Source organism: Watersipora subatra, chromosome 6, assembly GCF_963576615.1.
Source record: "Watersipora subatra chromosome 6, tzWatSuba1.1, whole genome shotgun sequence".
Classification (NCBI taxonomy): Eukaryota; Metazoa; Bryozoa; class Gymnolaemata; order Cheilostomatida; family Watersiporidae; genus Watersipora; species Watersipora subatra.
The window spans coordinates 38,797,882-38,810,200 of NC_088713.1; positions in this window are offsets into that span (position 1 = coordinate 38,797,882).

Here is a 12,319-nt window from a genome sequence, read left to right on the forward strand (position 1 = left end):
GTGTGGAAATAACATGTCCACAAATATTACAAAACTTTTATTTCATTCATGTTTTTACGTTAGTTCTTTGAATTTAAATGACTTCTTCAATCATTTCTATTTAAAGAAGTTCTCTTTGTTTGTATGAATATTTTAAAAAATTTTTAATGGTTTTTAACTCTTTGTTTTAACATATTTTAACTCTAATTTTATCCCTTATCTTTTTGCAAACACTTTTTTATTATAACGGATAGAAAAACAAATAAAACAAAGTCGTAATTGTGAAGGGAAAAAGTAATAGTGAAGGGAAAATATTAATACAACAATGGAACACTATGAGCAAGATTGACTCAGAAGCACGTTAGATAAAAAGTCAAAAATGCAAAAAGTGATTTCTAATTACTGAGACAACATCTAGGTAGCATCTATGTGCTGCATTGAAGATTCATAAAGCTACCATAAAAATGTATACATTTTTGGTGGTTTATATGCCTACTGGAGAACCTGTCACCTTAAAAAATGGGTAATGCGCTATTTGTCTACCTCCTGGGTGGTGTGGAAATGACTTATGTCCAAAAATATTAAAAAAAATTTCGTTTCTCGAGCAACGCCGGGTAGTACATATATATATATATATATATATATATATATATATGTCTTCAGGTGTGTTTTTGAAGTTTATATTATATTATATTTTTAACCAACATTATATTTATATATAAATCTATACATCAGTCTCCAGGTGTGTTTTTTGTTGGTCTTTATTTCCGTTGTCGATGTGTCCAGCTAGAACAATTATATCTAGCAATAAAAACTCTCTACCATGATGTAATTGAGATTGCAACAATTGTAATCGCAAGTCTAAGTATGCTAAAACATACACCTAACTACAAAGCTGAGCAATTTTTTTCTGATTCATCTCATCTACATTATCTTTATAGCAATTAAAGCTAAATTTGTATGATTTATTATGAACTAACATCGCTATTTGGGTTTATTTAAAAAATTTTTTTTAAAGTTGTTTCAAAATTCATTACACATTTTCCTTTTATTGATAGTTTTCAAGTGTGCCACTTTAAGTTCAAGTGCGTCGTTACAGTGCCACTTTGTTGGCAAAATTTCAATCTTCAATGTTCAGTTAACCCTTTGGCTGGATTAAAGCCCCAAAAAACACCCGAAAGTCGAATAATTTATTTTTGAAAATTCAATAAAATTGGTATTTTATGAACATGCATAACTCAAACTGAAATTTATTTTTAATAACAAAATCTTTTGTATATATACACTTATTTACAGATGTACTACTTCAAAAAAGCTACAAATATGTACTATTGTCCCTGCATGAAATGTGTGGAAGCAATCCTTTTGGTATAGTCTAACGCTACAGCATAGCCGTGCGAGGTACCATAGCAGTCACTTCTCTCTGGATATTCAAAAATTCTTAAAAGTTTACATCATTTCTATCATCTAAATTATTTTATTACTAATATGACAAAAGATCACTAACAATCACAGGATCAAATAAATATTTATTTTATCGTTTTGAACGTCAAGCCGATGTTGACTGGTTTTTCCAACTTTAATTTTTTTTTCAAGGAGGCGTATTTTCTTTAGCTTTTAGTCTAAGGCAATGCCTCTCAGATAATCTTTATTATCTTGTTGATGATATTTAAATTTTACTAGCGTTCATATCATTTAATTTACGTCACTAGGCAACAACTTTATGAACGCCCACCGAAAGCGACATAAAAGTCGTTTTCCCAAACAACCGATAAACGACATTCTTGTCGTTTCCTCAGCAAGAGAGCTAATGCAAAGGCAATCACTAGATATTGTAAAATCAGAAAATTTTCACATGTACTTTATCAAGTAGGGATCGTCTCTACTTTCTTTCTCCGATTGTTTAGACAAAGTATCTTTGTGTGCTTCACATAAGTGTTTAATTTTGAAATATAATTTTTATGTTTTCGCCAGTAGCAAGATGCACAAAATTTTGATGACCAGCTTCTGCAGCAACAGCAACCTTTTTCATAAATACAATTCTAGGCACTTTTTTGTAATTTATTAAAACAGGGATTTTTATTATTTTATCGGTTCATTTTAGTTCCATCAGTATCAATTCACTTTTCAATGTAATTATTGTAACAAAACATAATTTATCTAGCCATTATTTGCTAATTATTTTACATTTGAACACCTTCACAGTTGGTTTAGCTTTTTTCTTAGTTTTTTTTGAATTGTACAAAACACTTTCTCATGGTATTAAGTTTAACCGTTATGATGGTAAATTCTTTAAAGATAATGCAAAAGAAAAATCAATTTTCTGTTTTTAAAGCTTTGGCCTTGAACAGCCCTGAACATTTATCTAGCAATGAATAATACGATAGTATAACGTAGTGTATAATTATATAATATAATGTAATATATTATAGGATACACATGGTTTGCTCTCCCAGTACAGACATGTGTATTCAGATGTTCACAGGTGTCAGACACATGTCACCCAAGCAAAAAAGTTATTACCAACCCTGAACCAATACAAATCTGGTACTAAGTCCTGACACATTTGAGACATGTGTCCCAAATCTGTACTGGTGCATGTGACTGAGTCCATTGCTCAGCCTTATGCTACACACAATAGGTGTATACAGTGGCTCGCCACTGTATAAAACTATTGTGTATACATGTTTGTACGAAACCTGTGTATCCACATGTACCAAAATGTATTATCCTGTATAGCATGTGTATACACATTTACTGCAGCCTCCAGCCACATATATACATGTGTACTAACAGTGTACATGTGTACCTATACAGGGAGATCAAACCTCACTTTACCTATTATTGTAAAATAACAATATAAGATATTGTATTGTTATAACACAATACATTATATACCAAATATAAAATAATACTGTGATATAATGTATAATAAAGGTTCAAATATAAAATTTGAAAATCATGAAAGTTAAAAGGTATAAAATTTGACAATACCCACTCTCCATATTGCTGATTAATGATTCATCGATTGAAACAGTTGATATATTTTACCATACACAGGAGTGTGTTCCACAGGAGTACAATGATCCTTGTCTACATTGAATTTCTGACCTACAATAAAAACAAATGAAAATGTGACGTGTAACTGTGTAGATTCATTCACTTTGTAGAAACTGACAAGTAATCTTTACAAGTAACAAACACTGCTGAATAAGTTACTAGATAGTCTTTATTGTTGGCTGGGTTAATGCCAAGTGCAACACTACAGGATAATTGTCACCATTGATTTGTGTTATACTAAATGAAGTACTACAGCATATTCTTTATAGTTGACTAGTTTTATACTAAATAAACTGCTACAGGATACTTATCACGTTGACTAGTGTTCGACCGAGTGAATAGTCCCAAAATATTCTTCTATATAGACTATTGTTATACTGAGTGAATTACTACAGGATATCTCTCATATTTCCATAATAAAGTTTATTGACAATTCTTCCTAATGTAAAATGGGTATTAAACAAGTAATGAGTGCTAACCATGACGATAACATGATACATTTGCTATTGTCAATAAGTAATTCATCCAGGATGAGTAGCAATTATCAGTAGTTATAACCAACACCGTACATTTTAATGTTCTCACTCATAGTGTTACAAAATCAAGCTGATGCACCTATTTATACACCGTTATATTCAAATAATTTTTCTAAACACATAGTAAATAAATTGTAGTGATTAAGATTGCATTAAAATCCATTATGTGTGCGACAGAATGTTATGCATGAGAAAATATCAAAAATGTAGTTGCCAATGTACGAAGTATGCGATAATTTTTTGTTCATTTTTACTCATCTCTAATTGTAGCCTACTTGCAAGATTTAAGTTATCTATTTTGCTACTTGCAGCAATTTAATATGCTTTCATGGATTAATAATGTTTCACCTAATATTTATTATTTTATCAGCGAAAGGTGTTTTTTCAATGCTACTATTAAACCATTTCTTTGATTTGCTTGAGTCCTTAGTGCCTTCTTAAGCATTTTCTATGGCATAATTTGAAAATAATTCTACTTAAAATGTAATTATAGCAAATAAAATATTAAAAAATCATTGGTTTACTATTAATTACGCATGAGCACAATTCACAACATATGTTACATTGTGAAAGGTTTCACAATTTCCTTCCACTTGTAGTAACAAACAACTGGACCAACAATTTAGCACGTAGGTAAACAAATTTTACTAAATGCTACCGTATAATATAAAATTGGTCTTTGCCCAAAATTCAAAAAAATTTAAGAAGTTACTTTTTAAGTTTAAGTTCAAAATTACTCAAAAACTTTTTTACTTTGCACGCAATTTGTGCCAAGTACGCTATATATACGTACCAAAGAAGTTGTGGGTCTTAACAAAGGTAATATAGAAGTTATTCATTTGTACCTATTATGCTGATAGTAGCTGATTAGTAAAAGTGTAGGCACTTATTGCTTTGTAAGAGGTTTCATAACTTGCGCCCCTTAAATAATGTAGAAATACAAAATAGTACTAAAATGAAGCATTGCTTACTGATGTTGGTGAGGATTAAGTGATTTGTTATATATACAGCGCAAACAATATTCCTGCAAGTATAAAACAATTTAATACAGTGGTCCATAACTACACTAACAGTCAAATACCTTCAACAGGCTTAAAAAAGAGCCAATTAAATTTTACAGGCCATTGATTAATAATATTTTTTAAAATATCCATAATAAATGCGTTTTTTGTTCTTGTAGCAGTAGGCAGCATTACCATTTAAAACTTAGTGGCTGTTGTTATTCAAGTATGATTACCTAGGAAATTTTGATCATTCACTATGCTGCAGCTAGAGCACCCTGATTTGACAAGCTGAGGAAAGGCTTATCAGCTTAGTTAGGTCAGAATATGATGCTTATTACCGATAATTATTTGTGCATGTGATTTTAATTTGGTAACGATTCTTGTATTTGAATCATTTATTATGACTACTGCAAGAGGGAAATTTTCTAAATTGATAGTGCAGATATGATAAATAATTAGTTCCCTCAAATACAAAAAATTATGGAAAAAGATTTTACTAATAAGATAAACCTTCCTGCTTTGAAACGGGGAAACTGATCTTTAGAGTCAGTCATTTCAAAGATGAAACTTGATCCTAATGACAAGCTTATGAAGATAGAGGTGGTGAAATGAAATTAGTTCTTGATCAACCACATTGTTGTTTGTTTTGTATGAATCAATATTCAAACTTCACTGAAGGACGTTTTACCACAACCTCTTATTTTATCCCAACTATTGACAACCTTTAAAGATGTAGTTGCGTCAAAATTTAAGTTGATCTTAAAAGAAAGCATTTTTTTTTCTCTATCAGTTGATATGTTGTTTGTTGTGTTACGCGATCGCATTGCCAAGATATTTGAAGATTAAAATCGAAAAAATCTGATCGCCGTAAAAACGCTCAGGCCACAAAAACGTGCCCAGCCTCGCCAAAAATGATGTCACGCGTTTGGCAACCTGTCTCTATCTCTCGTATTCACATCGGCTATTTGCGATAAAAGTCTAGTCTTACGCGGCTTTATTGGCATATATCTTATTTTGTATTTGCTCATGTTGGCTAGAATAAAATTTTAAATCCTGCTACAGATGCATTATTATGAATGTTTAAAAGGCCTCAAATAACGAAAATTGAAAATTTGTTCTACCCACTTTCTCCAAATGTTGTGTAAACATTTGGGTACCGACTACCAATTCTACCGGTCTACGGTAATTCTGTCAAGTCACTTTATGTAGAACGCGGTCTTTGTATCAGCACAGTTCTGCAGCTACCTATATAAACGATATACCGCCTCCCATAAGCCCCGCCCACATTATGTCGCCTATTACCTATTGCCTACGTACTAGTTTCTTACTAGTATTCTTACCGAATACTAAATAATTGAAATAAGCAAGCCACCTCTTTGAAAAGAATATAGACAGGGATAGAGTTTTAAGGATGAGTCTGCTGCAAACTGGATTTGAACTCACATTCTCCAGTTCTGCGGACACCCATATACCATATCCGATTCACTACAATATTCTGCAAATCATGTTTTGCATTATCTTCAACAATATTATTTTATTATATAATTTTTACAAGCAAAAATATTTTCATCTCGGCATAAGGCTTTTATTAAAAATATTCATCAAGTCGTGGCCACTCACATAGTATTAGCTGATACAATAAGACAAATTCATCTACTGCAACAAACTCAAACAAAACATCATCCAGCACACATTCAAGTTTCGCGTTCTCCTTTATGGCAGTTTCCACACTGACAAAGCTTCTTCGGCTGGTGGGACGACATAAACATTCTGTAATCAGTAAAACAAGTAAATGTAAACAAAGTAGATGCAATAAATATGTCATTCATAGATATGTCATTCTAAAGCGTATCTATTTACAGCTTCCAAATTGGGAGTTAAATAGATTGCGAGTGTAATTTTAAAAACGAATAAACATTTAATAAAGGCACAAGTACGCCAAGCCAACGATTCGAAGCTTTGGTTCTGGAAATTAAAGATTTGCAATGATCAATCGATTTTACCCACTTCCTACGAGTGAAAATAATTTGTAACCATGACTCTAATTTACCAAAAAAAATTCGAAAAAAGTATTATAGCTAGGTAAAACGGCAAATAAGCTATGAAACGATGATTGGAGATAGCAAAGAATTATCATTTTATTAATTAGTATATGTATTTATGACTATAAAAAATATTACATTTACTAAAGTATAGAAGACTCTAAGTTAATTTACCTCCATTCTGTCTTCTTCTGCAGCAAAACGCTGCTGACGCCTGTCAGCTTTGGCCATAGGCTGTCTACTCTAATCTTTTACTAAAAGTTGCTCAGATAACTCTGAGTAGCGGTCGCTCGAACTTGAAGCTATTTTAAAACTATGTATAACTTAGTAATTGTTGAAACGCGTTGAATCAGTAACGATGAGAATGAATTCTCTAACGATGAGAATCTTCGAGATCACAGACAACGCGTTTTACGAGTGATAACATTTATTACGGCCTATATAAAAATTTCGCACGCATGATTGGCTAACGAATCGACCTCATATTTATTGCTCGTGGTTTCGTTTCAGATACCTTGCTTGTGACGTCACGAAATAGGCACCCGCTGGAACGTGAGCTTTTTAAAAGAGGGCCTCATTCAAACGCATATATCTCTGGACAGGGTTGGTCTACAAAGACAAAAATGGCATCAAATTGTAGCTGATGTTTTAGCCTTTTATGGGTCCTAACTTCACTTTTGACGCAACTACATCTTTAAATGAATCCATTAAGCGTAACATACTGAGGTGATATCCTCTTTTATTTTAATGTTCAATCAACATTTGTCTGAAAATCTTATAGATTCTCATTCCTACTATCTACGTAATTTAGCTGTTTCATGTCATACAAGTTCATGTGCTTAATTATATAAACTTTGAATAAATCAATCAATCATGTCATAGAAAAAACCAAGTAAGTTGAACAGCTTTAAAACCTTGCATAGAAGATGTATAAACACTTGATAATACAAAGGCGGGCGTTGCATTTACTTTATTTACTACTATATGCCTTATACTGTCTTGTCCTTTTAAATATTGTGATTCGTCTCCCCTGTCTGTTGTATATGCTTATTTCTTATTACTCTGAACGTTTTTAATAGGCGACGCCAATAATTATTTAATCATACTTATACTTCTTTTTATATTATTATTATATTCAGTTTCGATCGTGTGCTTTGTTTTTACTTGTTTTTGTACATATCTACCTTCCTTTTATATGGCAGTAAATTGGGTGACTTGGCTAGATAGGTCAGGCTCCCAGTGGAGTTGTGAATGCCTCTGATGTACATTGATTGTGGAGCTTACAGTCAAATTCAAACTTGTTCACTTTGAACTCATACACTCTTTCTCTGCCTGAAACAGGGTTGGATTGCAGCAGCCAATTAACGGAAGCCGCTTGACCTTAACAATACCTAACAGGCTGCTAATAACAGATAAGCGTAAATGAGACCACTTATTATTTGTCAATAGGTTTAATATTTTACATCTAATTACAGAATCCTTGAACATTGTAAAAGGTTAAACATTGCTACAATAAAGCAATACTTACTGATGTACTCTATGACAACTATGAGAGCTTCGCTTCGCAATATCTTTACAAAACATAAAACCATTCAATGTAGTGGCATTTGCTAACACTACTAACAATAAACAAGTTTGACAAAGCCTTAGCCAGCACAATGAAATAGAGACTGTACAAAGGCATTCCATAAAACTTGTTCTAAATAATTATTTCTTTTGGAATAATCACAATGAGCAATTTTGTAACGCATTGAACCAAAACATATGCACTGATTGTTAATAGCAATACAAATAAACACTGCCGTCATTTTGAAACAAGCAGTTAGGTGTTCTTAGTTAAATTTCGATTAGCTGGGATAGTTTCATCATTCACGATGTTGTAGTTAGATTACACTGCATTTCATAAAATAGGCAACAAACTCTCAAATCAACAGGCTTTGGTAGGTGACTTTTTACTAATAATAATCTTGCTTTTAATCCTAACTTGATGACCAATGTTGTGTTCGAACCCAACACTAAGACTACTGCAAGAGCGCCATTTCTATAAAAAGAACAATAACAAGCACAATGAAGAAATGACTGCACAATGATATTTTATAAAATTTTGATTGCCTAATTAACTCCTTTGCAAAATTCACAATGAGCAAGCTTCCTAACACAGCAGAGTAATACATGTGCGCTGGTTGTCAATAGCAATGCAAATAAGCAGTGCCACCATTTGAAACAAGCAACTAGGTTTCCTTAATTGAGTTGTGATTAGTTAAGGTAGGTTGATCATTAACAATTATCAAACTTGTTAGTGCTGCGAAGCAACTCATATGCACTGGTTGTCAATAGCAATGCAAATAAACAGTGCCATCATTATGAAGGAAGCAGTCAATGTTCTCATTCAAGCTGATTGCAAATTTTTTACCGAGCTCAGTTCTAAAATGAATTTAGCTCGTATGTCACCATTTGGCTAAACTTTATTTGCTTCTTTACCATAACAAGCAAATTTGATCTAAAATCACCCCCTTGAAATATGCTCTATTTATGAAAAAAGTAGAGTTTTGCGCTGTTTGTTTTAGCTTTAGACTGCAATTTAATGCAATAAATGCATAGATAAAAACGTAATATGTCAATGCCATGCAGCTAATTTTGACTAGCATCGGTTGTGAATGACTGTTTCAATCAAAATTCTCATGCTGATACGTATAATGATGGAATCTAAAAATTAGGTATCTTGGTGAAAATAGCTACTCAAGTTAGAAAAGATTGTAAAAAGTATTATGGAACCCTTATGAAACATAAGTATTTTTTACTACATAAATTCTACCCGCAAGCTCAGATAAAACAAAAGGTTGTAATCAATATGAAGGCCAAATCAAAAAATTTGTGAATGACTATAAAAGAAATCGAAAAGATCCTTCCTCTGTCTGTAACATCAAGATTTTTTTCAATATTTAATAGTATTTAATAACAAAATCTTGAAAGTTAAGCAAGGCATAAAAACACTAAAATGGTTAATCACTGCGAGAACCAATTATAAAATTTTTTTTTCATTGTTGAAAGAAGTGATAAAGGTTAAAACAAAGCATTGAATAATTCAGTGACAACCATATTGTATATTAAAAAAGATTTACAGTAAACAATCCAATAAAATATATATCTTATGACGTAAAATCCTCAAAACGTAAGGAATTTATGTAAAGTTTTGCTTTGTACTACGTAGAAAGTTCCATATAACATTAAGTCCTAAGTTGGCAGAAGTTCTTAAATTTGATTTGAATACCCTGCATGCTATAGTTATCTTTGAATATTGCTATTTCTTTTGCCACACTTGTGAGGACGTATGTATAGTATTATCTCTGTCTATACTTACAATTTTCAGGACAGTCTAGTTTGCTGTTATAGGTCAGCAGATGTGTCAATAAAACAGGAAATAGGTACCGACAAAATTGTTCATAAATTCTTAAAGACAATTGCTTGATGCAGGTTTAAAAGAGTTGGTCTACCAATCTGAGTGTCTGTTTCATTTGGATTACAGTCATATTGTCTGTTTCGTACAGCCTGTATCTTCTAAAATGATTGTGTAAAACTCCAAATTGTGACTATTATTTACTTAAAATATTCATAGTCTTTATTAAAGGATCAACATTCTTGAGAGATAATCACATGTAGACACCCCTCATTTGAGCTATGGTGAACCGATGTAACAGCTAGTCATCAACTAGAAACATAATGCGTCCAGAGTTAACAAAGAATGCTGTTTTATCCATACAACACGATTTTTCGGCTAAACACAATCTTCCCAAATGCAAAGTTTTCTTTATTTATCGATCCACCATAAATACTATTAAGGCTAGCTTAAATTGATGAAAAGTAATCCATTTTCAAAAGCTGAAAATCGCCTCTGTGAACAATTTCTATTTAATATACATTGCACCTACAGTAACTGTAGTCATTGACAAGTACTTTGCTAGATTAAGAGTCTAACTTCGTTAGTTTGACTTCCAGAGTGGATGAGTCTTCTAACCCGGAAAATAAAAAATAAATGCAAATATTTGTGTGTAACAAAGTTGAGTGAAAACTTTTGTCAAATAACAATGAGTCCCCTACCAAGAAATTAACCACCTTAAAATGAAAACTTTGGAACAACAAGAAAAATAAAGCCTTGTTGTAAATAGTTCTAGAGTTTTACTCTAGAGTCATACCCAAAATAAAATGAGTAGCCTCGTTAAAAAATGTTAATCCCCAAGGAATAAGTTATTTGTTAAGTTGCAACAAGCCAAACTTGTTTTTCTACTTAGCAAACATCACTTATCAAGTGTACAGCAAATAAACTCTTACTAAAACAACTAAATCAAGATATGTTAGTGTTTTCACTGAAACTACTAACTATTATTATTGCTACGTGATCTAACCTTGACACCCATATGCTCAGTGCATTCGTGTAATAGTACCAACACATGGTTCGATATGTTGGAGTTTCTCTGAAGCATCAAATGTGTCTCATCGACTAATTGTGTTATTACCAAGAATTTGTATTATTTTTAATGAAACCAATCAGCTTGCCACCCAAAAGTTTTTATTGACTAAACATATAAAACTGAGCTTAAGAAAATAGTTGAATTCATAATCTGAGAAACAAGTATGTAACTACTTCATACACTATATTACTACTAAATATTCTACAGCTAACCCAATGCTTACCATAGCTATGAGAAATGATACTAAGCCATTGCTATTTATCTTGTGTTGCTAGACTACAACTACATGTATGTGTAAACAACCTGGTTAGACATTCGATGTTTATGCTTTCATGCCTCAGTGGTTCACAACAATACTATGAATCAAATGATAAAGCACCTTTCATAAAATTTCACTATAATGTTGCACAAAAGATAGTCGAGGCTTTCAAATTTCAAAAATTTATAGAAAGCTGTGCATTGAAAAAGGTAAAAGCTTTTGAATCCAGATGCAGGTGATGCCCATGTCAATCCAGCAGAGACAGCTGCACCAATTTTTACAGGAAGTTAACCCCAACAAAGGTATATTTTGGCCAAAGTAATGAAGCCTAATGCTTACACTTTTTAGCATCAAGTAAAGTATAAACAGCTCACTATTGAAGTTATGTTTGGCTAATTACAGAAAAACAATTTTTATTAACGTCGTTGAGTTTACGAAATCTGACCACTTGACGTTTTGTACAATGTGAAATGGGAAAAGGTTTTTGGTATGTCATCATTTATATGTAAGACTGGCCACGGAAAATTTGAAGACAGAAGTAAAATATAATAAAATGGCTTATGTGAATTTATACCAAATCTGGAGTAAGTTAAAATAATTGTTAATTACGCTATGCATATAATGCCTTACTCCGTCACTTAGCAAATGCATTTCTGACCTATACTATATTTAACTTTGTCTAAAGACCAGAAAAACCTCATTTCACTGAATATCACTTCATAAATTTTTTTTGGCATCAAAAATCTAGGTTTTACAAACAGTTTCTTTTATAACACACTGTGATGCTTTATGTATTTACTTTAGGCATTCATTTTAGTATTTTAAATTATTGAAGAAGTAAATGAAATAAGCTAGATTCTCACACCTTATGGGAGCATCAAAATATGTAACAAATATAAAAAAGCTGAATAACTTAATAGGTCAGAGGTTAGACTGAAGTATCAAAATATTGTTCATGTCTAGCATGTAC